The following is a 9,814-nucleotide window of genomic DNA, read 5'->3' as shown; positions in this document are numbered from 1 at the left end:
ATTCCTGCAGAGCCGAGATTGTAAGAGCATGACAAACCTTAGGCCTATGTCACAGTGTATAGGATTTATAAGGGGAATTATCCCATGTAAACTAGAGTTATGGGAAAGCAGTGTACAGACTAAGTTCTATGCAAAATTAATGACCTTAACATTTACGCTGACAGTCTGTAGCATTAGAAAGTAAATTGCGGCTGGCGCAGTGGCTCACGCCTATAATCCCAGCACTTTGGGAGGCCGAGGCAGGCAGATCACGAGGTCAGGAGATGGAGACCATCCTGGCTAACACGGTGAAACCCTGTCTCTACTAAAAATACAAAAAATTAGCCAGGTGTGGTGGCGGTTGCATGTAGTCCCAGCTACTCAGGAGGCTGAGGCAGGAGAATGGCATGAACCCGGGAGGTGGAGCTTGCAGTAAGCCGAGATGGCGCCACTGCACTCCAGCCTAGGCAACAGAGCGAGACTCCATCTCAAAAAAAAAAAGAAAGTAAATTGCTTTCTGGACACATGGTATTTGGTAAATAAGTTCAACCTTATACCAGGTTCAAGACGCAAGGATACAAATAGACTGCATTTCAAAAGTTTGGATAATTCAGTTTGGTGTTAGAACACAATTTATTGGGGAAGCAATCTAGTAAGTCTTCAGTATTTAACTAGAATAACAGTTGAGGGAATTTACATTTATGTATATGGTCCTTTATAGGTATTTTCATTTCATTCTTACCATCATCTACCACTGCATTTTACACAAGAGGAAACTGAGGCCCAGAGAATAAAAGTGACTTGCTCAGGGTCAGCCAGTAAGTAGCAGAACAGAGGTCAAACTATCATTTTCTCAGTGCATCTAGACAAAATGTTTCTCAAAATGTGAACCAAGGGTCACCTATATGAGACTCACCAGTGATAGGTAAAACACACAATGGATAATTAATTTGGAAACACCCAAATGAATATTCAAATGCAGATTCTTGGGCTCCATCTACTGCATCAGACTCTGAAGGCAGGACTCCAGGAATTTCCAATTTTACAAGCTCTCCAGGTGATTTCTATGAATGCCAAAATTTGAGAACCATGAAAGGAGGTTAGGGAAAAGTTGCCATATGTAATAAATTTACAAAAAGTTTTCATTGGTTTAGTCAGCCATTTTAAAAACAGGATGATGATAATTAATTGCGAGTAATCTCTAACAGGTACAATTTAAGATAGTATATAAGATGTGTTATTTACTTCTTATCCCTTGCTGGCTTCAGCAATTTTTGCAGGAAACTTTCTCTGAGGTCCACTATTCCAAGCTGTTATTCCCAATTTCCATTCTCCTACTCCTGAACCCACAAACTCTCTCAAATGGGTAACTGGGTTCTCTGTCATTGTTATGCCTTTCAGAACTCCTATTAGGGCTTTTCCACTGGCTCCCCCCTCCCCCAGCACTGCACTGCTCAAGCTCAGGGCTCCTGCTAAGCTAGCCCCGCTGCCTCTCCCTTCAGCCGCAATTATGATTATTCACCAGGACCTCATCAGCCACGATGAGATGTTCTGCAACATTTACAAGATCCAGGAGATGGCTGTGCCTGGAGGTGGAGGAGAAGATGGTCACTAGGACAGAGAGTAGCATTGATGACTCCCTCATTGGTGGAAATGCCTCCGCTGAAGGCCCAAAGGGCAAATGTACAGAAAGCACTGTAATCACTGGTGTTAAGATTGTCAAGAACCATCCCTTGAAAGAAAGCAGCTTTACAAAGGAAGCATAAAGAAGTACATCCAAGATTACATGCAATCAATCAAAGGCAAACTTGAAGAACAGAGACCAGGAAAGACTAAAACCTGTTACGACAGAGGCTGCAGAACAAATCAAGCACACCCTTGCTAATTTCAAAAACAATACCAGTTTTTATTAGTGAAAACCTGAACCTAGATGGCATGGTTGCTCTATTGGACTACCATGAGACTGGTGTTACTACAGTAGGTAGCTAGTTAGGCATGAGCAGGGAAGAAGAGGGCTCCACCCACCCCCACCAGGAATGTCAGGCAACCATCAGGTGATGGTCAGGCGGTTGTTAACTGTCTCTCTAAAATAATAATTGGTCATGGCCAGGTGTGGTGGCTCATGGCTGTAATTCCAGCACTTTGGGAGGCCAAGGCGGGAAGATCACCTGAGGTCAGGAGTTTGAGACCAGCCTTGTCAGGCCTCTGAGCCCAAGCTAAGCCATCATATCCCCTGTGACCTGCACGTACACATCCAGATGGCCGGTTCCTGCCTTAACGGATGACATTCCACCACAAAAGAAGTGAAAATGGCCTGTTCCTGCCTTAACTGATGACATTGTCTTGTGAAATTCCTTCTCCTGGCTCATCCTGGCTCAAAAGCTCCCCTACTGAGCATGTTGTGACCCCCACTCTGCCTGCCAGAGAACAACCCCCTTTGACTGTAATTTTCCTTTATCTACCCAAATCCTATAAAACGGCACCACCCTTATCTCCCTTCGCTGACTCTCTTTTTGGACTCAGCCCGCCTGCACCCAGGTGAAATAAACAGCCATGTTGCTCACACAAAGCCTGTTTGGTGGTCTCTTCACACCAACACAAGTGAAATTTGGTGCCGTGACTCGGATCGGGGGACCTCCCTTCAGAGATCAATACCTTGTCCTCCTGCTCTTTGCTCCATGAAAAAGATCCACCTACGACCTCAGGTCCTCAGACCCACCAGCCCAAGGAACATCTCACCAATTTTAAATCGGGTAAGCGGCCTCTTCTTACTCTCTTCTCCAACCTCTCTCATTATCCCTCAACCACTTTCTCCTTTCCACTCTTCAATCTCTCCCTTCTCTTAATTTCAATTCCTTTCATTTTCTGGTAGAGACAAAGGAGACACATTTTATCCGTGGACCCAAAAACTCCAGCGCCGGTCACGGACTGGGAAGGCAGCCTTCCCTTGGTGTTTAATCATTGCAGGGACTCCTCTCTGATTATTCACCCATGTTTCAGAGGTGTCAGACCATGCAGGGATGCCTGCCTTGGTCCTTCACCCCTAGCGTCAAGTCCCGCTTTTCTAGGGGAGGGGCGAGTACCCCAACCCCTTCTCTCTGTGTCCGTACCCCTTCTCCACATTTCTGGGGGGCAAGAAACCCCCAACCCCTTCTCCTTCACCCTTAGCAGCAAGTCCTGCTTTTCTGGGGGAGGGGCAAGTACCCAACCTCGTATCTCTGCACCCCAATCCCTTATTTCCACACCTCAACCTCTTATATCTCTGTGCCCTGATCCCTTATTTCCACACCTCAACCCCTTTCCTGCTTTTCTGGAGGGTAAGAACCCCTGAACCGCTTCCCTCCATGTCTCTACTCTCCCTTTTCTTTAAACTTGCCTCCTTCACTATAGGCAAATTTCCACCCTCCATTCCTCCTCCTTCTCCCTTAGCCTGTGTTCTTAAGAACATAAAACCTCTTCAACTCTCACCTGACCTAAAACCTAAATGCCTTATTTTCTTCTACAATGCCGCTTGACCCCAATACAAACTGGACAGTGCTTCTAAATGGCCAGAAAACGGCACTTTCTATTTCTCCATCCTACAAGACCTAAATAATTTTTGTCAAAAAATAGGTAAGTGGTCTGAGGTGCCTGATGTCCAGGCATTCTTTTACACATCGGTCCCTCCCTAGTCTCTGTGCCCAATGCAACTCGTCCCAAATCTTCCTTCTTTCCCTCCTACCTGTCCCCTCAGTCCCAACCCCAAGCGTCGCTGAGTCTTTCTAATCTTCCTTTTCTACAGACCCATCTGTCCTCTCTGCCTCCTCCCCAGGCTGCTCTTCGCCAGGCCAAGCTAGGTCCCAATTCTTCCTCAGCCTCCACTCATCCACCCTGTAATATTTTTATCACCTCCCCTCCTCACACCCAGTCCAGTTTACAGTTTCATTCCGTGAGTAGCCGTCCCCCACCTGCCCAGCAATTTCCTCTTAAAAAGGTAGCTGAAGCTAAAGGCCTAGTCAAGGTTAATGCTTCTTTTTCTTTATCAGACCTCTCCCAAATCAGTGAGCGTTTAGGCCCTTTCATCAAATATGAAAAACCCAGCCCAGTTCATGGCTCATTTGGCAGCAACCCTGAGACGCTTTACAGCCCCAGACCCTAAAAGGTCAAAAGGCCGTCTTATTCTCAATATACATTTTATTACCCAATCTGCTCCCAACATTAAATAAAACTCCAAAAATTAAATTCCGGCCCTCAAACCCCACAATAGGACTTAATTAACCTCAACTTCAAGGTGTACAATAATACAGTAGAGTCAGCCAAGTAGCAACATGTTTCTGAGTTGCAATTGTTTGCCTCCACTGTGAGACAAACCCCAGCCACATCTCCAGCACACAAGAACTCCAGACGCCTGAACCGCAGCTGCCAGGGGTTCCTCCAGAACCTCCTCCCCCAGGAGCTTGCTACAAGTGCCGGAAATCTGGCCCCTGGGCCAAGGAATGCCCACAGCCCGGGATTCCTCCTAAGCCATGTCCCATCTGTGCAGGACCCCACTGAAAATTGGACTGTTCAACTCATCTGGCAGCCACTTCCAGAGCCCCTAGAACTCTGGCCCAAGGCTCTCTGACTGACTCCTTCCCAGATCTTCGCAGCTTAGCAGCTGAAGACTGACACTGCCCAATCACCTCAGAAGCCTACAGGACTATCACAGATGCTCTAGGTAACTCTCACAGTGGAGGGTAAGTCCATCCCCTTCTTAATCAATACGGAGGCTACTCACTCCACAGTTACCTTATTTTCAAGGGCCTGTTTCCCTTGCTTCCATAACTGCTGTGCGTATTGATGGCCAGGCTTCTAAACCTCTTAAAACTCCCCAACTCTAGTGCCAACTTAGACAATACTCTTTCAAGCACTCCTTTTTAGTTATCCCCACCTGCCTAGTTCTCTTATTAGGCCGAGATATTTTAACCAAATTATCTGCTTCCCTGACTATTCCTGGACTACAGCCGCATCTCATTGCTGCCCTTCTCCCCAACCCAATGCCTCCTTTGCGTCTTCCTCTCGTACCCCCCTACCTTAACCCACAAGTATGGGACATCTCTACTCCTTCCCTGGCAACCGGTCACATGCCCATTACCATCCCATTAAAACCTAACCACCCTTACCCCACTCAATGCCAATATCCCATCCCACAGCACAATTTAAAAGGATTAAAGCCTGTTATCACTCACCTGCTACAGCATGGGCTTCTAAAACCTATAAACTCTCCTTACAATTCCCCCATTTTACCTGTCCTAAAACCAGACAAGCCTTACAAGTTAGTTCAGGATCTGTGCCTTATCAACCAAATTGTTTTGCTTATCCACCCTGTAGTGCCCAATCCGTACACTCTTTTGTCCTCAATACCTTCCTCCACAACTAACTGTTCCGTTCTTGATCTTAAAGATGCTTTTTTCACTATTTCCCTGCACCTCTCATCCCAGCCTCTCTTTGCTTTCACCTGGACTGACCCTGACACACATCAGTCCCAGCAGCTTACCTGGGCTGTGCTGCCACAAGGTTTCAGGGACAGCCCTCATTACTTCAGCCAAACTCTTTCTCATGATTTACTTTCTTTCCACTCCTCCGCTTCTCACCTTATTCAATGTATTGATGACCTTCGTCTTTGTAGCCCCTCCTTTGAATCTTCTCAACAACACACCCTCCTGCTCCTTCAGCATTTATCCTCCAAAGGATATCGGGTTCCCCCTCCAAAGCTCAAATTTCTTCTCCATTCGTTACCTACCTTGGCATAATTCTTCATAAAAACACACGAGGTCTCCCTGCCGAACGTGTCCGACTAATCTCTCAAACCCCAACCCCTTCTACAAAACAACAACTCCTTTCCTCCCTGGGCGTGGTTAGATACTTTCGCCTTTGGATCCCTGGTTTTGCCATCCTAACAAGATCATTATATAAACTCACAAAAGGAAACCTAGCTGACCCCATAGATCCTAAATCCTTTCCCCACTCCTCTTTCCATTCCTTGAAGACAGCTTTAGAGACTGCCCCCACTCTAGCTCTCCCTGACTCATCCCAACCCTTTTCATTACACACACCTGAAGTGCAGGCCTGTGCAATCAGAATTCTTACGCAAGGACCAGGATCGCGTCCTGTAGCCTTTTTGTCCGAACAACTTGACCTTACTGTTTTAAGCTGGCCATTATGTCTCCGTGCAGTGGCTGCTGCTGCCGTAATACTTTTAGAGGCCCTTAAAATCACAAACTATGCTCAACTCACTCTCTACAGCTCTCCTAATTTCCAAAATCTATTTTCTTCCTCACACCTGACGCATATACTTTCTGCTCCCCGGCTCCTTCAGCTGTACTCACTCTTCGTTGAGTCTCCCACAATTACCATCGTTCCTGGCCCAACTTCAATCCAGCCTCCCACATTATTCCTGATACCACACCTGACCCCCATGACTGTCTTTCTCTGATCCATCTGACATTCACCCCATTTCCCCATATTTCCTTCTTTCCTGTTCCTCACCTTGATCACGCTTGATTTATTGGTGGCGGTTCCACCAGACCTAATCGCCACACACCAGCAAAGGCATGCTATGCTATAGTACAAGCCACTAGCCCGCCTCTCAGAACCTCTCATTTCCTTTCCATCGTGGAAATCTATCCTCAAGGAAATAACTTCTCAGTGTTCCATCTGCTATTCTACTACTCCTCAGGGATTATTCAGGCCCCCTCCCTTCCCTACACTTCAAGCTCGAGGATTTGCCCCCACCCGGGACTGGCAAATTAGCTTTACTCAACATGCCCCGAGTCAGATAACTAAAATACCTCTTAGTCTAGGTAGACACTTTCACTAGATAAGTAGAGGCCTTTCCTACAGGGTCTGAGAAGGCCACCGCAGTCATTTCTTCCCTTCTGTCAGACATAATTCCTCAGTTTAGCCTTCCCACCTCTATACAGTCTGATAATGGACCAGCCTTTATTGGTCAAATCAGCCAAGCATTTTTTCAGGCTCTTAGTATTCAGTGACAGACTAATGATCTATTAAAAACACACCTCATCAAGCTCAGCCACCAACTTAAAAAGGACTGGACAATACTTTTACCACTTTCGCTTCTCAGAATTCAGGCCTATCCTCGGAATGCTACAAGGTACAGCCCATTTAAGCTCCTGTATAGATGCTCCTTTTTATTAGGCCCCAGTCTCATTCCAGACACCAGACCAACTTAGACTGTGCCCCAAAAAACTTGTCATCCCTACTATCTTCTGTCTAGTCATACTCCTATTCACCGTTCTCAACTACTCATACATGCCCTGCTCTTGTTTACACTGCCAGTTTACACTGTTTCTCCAAGCCATCACAGCTGATATCTCCTGGTGCTATCCCCAAACCGCCACTCTAAACTCTTGAAGTAAATAAATAATCTTTGCTGGCAGGACTATGCTGAACCTCCTTAGGCACTCTCTAATCAGATGTCCCGGGTCCTCCCAATTCTTAGACCTTTTATACCTGTTTTTCTCCTTCTTATTCCATTTAGTTTTTCAATTCATACAAAACCGTATCCAGGCCATCACCAATAATTCTAAATGACAAATGTTGCTTCTAACAGTCCCGCGATATCACCCCTTACCACAAAATCTTCCTTCAGCTTAATCTGTCCCACTCTAGGTTCCCACGCCGCCCCTAATCCCGCTCGAAGCAGCCCTGAGAAACATCATCCATTATCTCTCCATACCACCCCCAAAAATTTTCACCGTCCCAACACTTTACCACTATTTCGTTTTATTTTTCTTATTAATATAAGAAGACAGGAATGTCAGGCCTCTGAGCCCAAGCTAAGCCATCATATCCCCTGTGACCTCCACGTACATATCCAGATGGCCAGTTCCTGCCTTAACTGATGGCATTCCACCATAAAAGAAGTGAAAATGGCCTGTTCCTGCCTTAACTGATGACATTGTCTTGTGAAATTCCTTCTCCTGGCTCATCCTGGCTCAAAAGCTCCCCTACTGAGCACCTTGTGACCCCCACTCTGCCCACCAGAGAACAACCCCCTTTGACTGTAGTTTTCCTTTATCTACCCAAATCCTATAAAACGGCCCCACCCTTATCTCCCTTCCCTTCGCTGACTCTCTTTTTGGACTCAGCCCTCCTGCACCCAGGTGAAATAAACAGTCATGTTGCTCACACAAAACCTTTTTGGTGGTCTCTTCACACGGACGCGCATGAAAAGCCTACAAGGTGAAACCCTGTCTCTACTAAAAATACAAAAAAATTAACCAGCTGTGGTGGCGTACACCTGTAATCCCAGCTATTCTGAAGGCTGAGGTAAGAGAATCACTTGAAACCAGGAGGCGGAAGTTGCAGTGAGCCTAGATTGCGCCAGTACACTCCAACCTGGGAGACAGAGCAGGACCCCGTCTCAAAATAATAATAATAACAATAATAATAATAATAATAATAATAATAATAATAATTGGTTGCAGCCAGCTCCAGGGAAAGGCAGTCTCCCAATAGATAGAAAAAAACCTGAAACTGATGATAAGGAGCTTCCCAATAAGATCTCAGGAATTGAGTGAGTGGGCTCAAGCTTGCACACTAAGAGGCAAAATGGCGGAATTTAACTGGTATATAACCACCTAGGAAGATTCAGCTGGTAAGGGAAGAATGCCTCAAGTGAGCATGCGTACAAGTCCAGTAAACACACTACACATGCTCCCCTCCCAAGAGCCAGCAGGCCACCGTGCATGCGGACAGCACACCCAAGGGAAGAATCCGGGGAGAAGGGATGCAAGACCCCAGAAGCATTACAACATATAAAACCCCAAGTCAAAAGTCAAACAGTGCAGTTGATCTCTCAAGTTGCCCACTTAGCCCTCTTCCAAGTGTACTTTACTTCCTTTCATTCCTGCTCTAAAGCTTTTTAATAAACTTTCACTCCTGCTGTAACTCTTGCCTCGGCCTCCTTGATCAAATTCTTTCTTCTGAGAAGGCCAGAATTGAGGTTGCTGCAAACACGTTCGGATTTGCCACTGGTAACAGTGTGACCCCATATATAATTTTCTTTCTTTTTTTTTTTTTTTTATACTTTTCAAAACCTTTTGACTCAATTGTTATTTTGTTTAGTCTACTTATGTATTTTTTTTGAGACAGGGTCTCCCTCTGCCACCCAGGCTGGAGTGCAGTGGCACAATCTCAGCTCACTGCAACCTCTACCTTCCGGGCTCAAGTGATCCTCTTTCCTCAGCCTCCCAAGTAGCTGGAACTACAGGCACATGCCACCAAGCCCGATTAATTTTTGTGTTTTTTGTGGAGATGAGGTTTTGCTGTGTTGCCCAGACTGGTCTCGAATTCCTGAGCTTAAGCGATCTGTCTGCCTTGGCCTGTCTGCTGGGATTATAGGTGTGAGCCACCGTGCCCAGTGATTGCTTTTAAGGATGGTTTAGAAATGGAAAAATGTTAACAAATTTGGCAATTACTTTGGATCTCTCACCTGTTGTCATAACTGGCTTCTGCTTGTCATCCACCTAACACCAGGACTTCACACAAATGGGATTGATATCATCTTGAGCTCTTCATTTATTTTGACCATAATTTATTTGGAGTGGAGACATTGTCTTTAAGAAAAATATGTCAGGTAGGTTGTCTAAAAATTAAATGCATTTAAACTCATTTGAGAGAATGCCTTTTAGTTTAAAACATATTTAAACTAAGTCCATCTTGTAATGTTCCTGGAGAAGCTAAGCCTGATTGTAAGCCACTACTAGAAAGAATAAGACTGTCATCAGATAACTTCTACATTGGAAACTACTTCTGAGACTGGAATATAAAAAGCAAGAATCAGGCTGGACCT

General features: G+C 45.6%; 1 pseudogene; it reads left to right on the top strand.

The window, feature by feature from the left end:
• Window positions 1-1,489: 1,489 nt before the first annotated feature.
• On the top strand, window positions 1,490-9,482 carry LOC100980443 (translationally-controlled tumor protein-like; annotated as a pseudogene).
• The last annotated feature ends 332 nt before the right edge of the window (window positions 9,483-9,814 follow it).

This window comes from Pan paniscus, chromosome 13 (genome assembly GCF_029289425.2).
Source record: "Pan paniscus chromosome 13, NHGRI_mPanPan1-v2.0_pri, whole genome shotgun sequence".
In the NCBI taxonomy this organism is placed as follows: Eukaryota; Metazoa; Chordata; class Mammalia; order Primates; family Hominidae; genus Pan; species Pan paniscus.
Note: the sequence above shows the minus strand (reverse complement) of the source record. Positions and strands in the feature narration are given on the sequence as shown.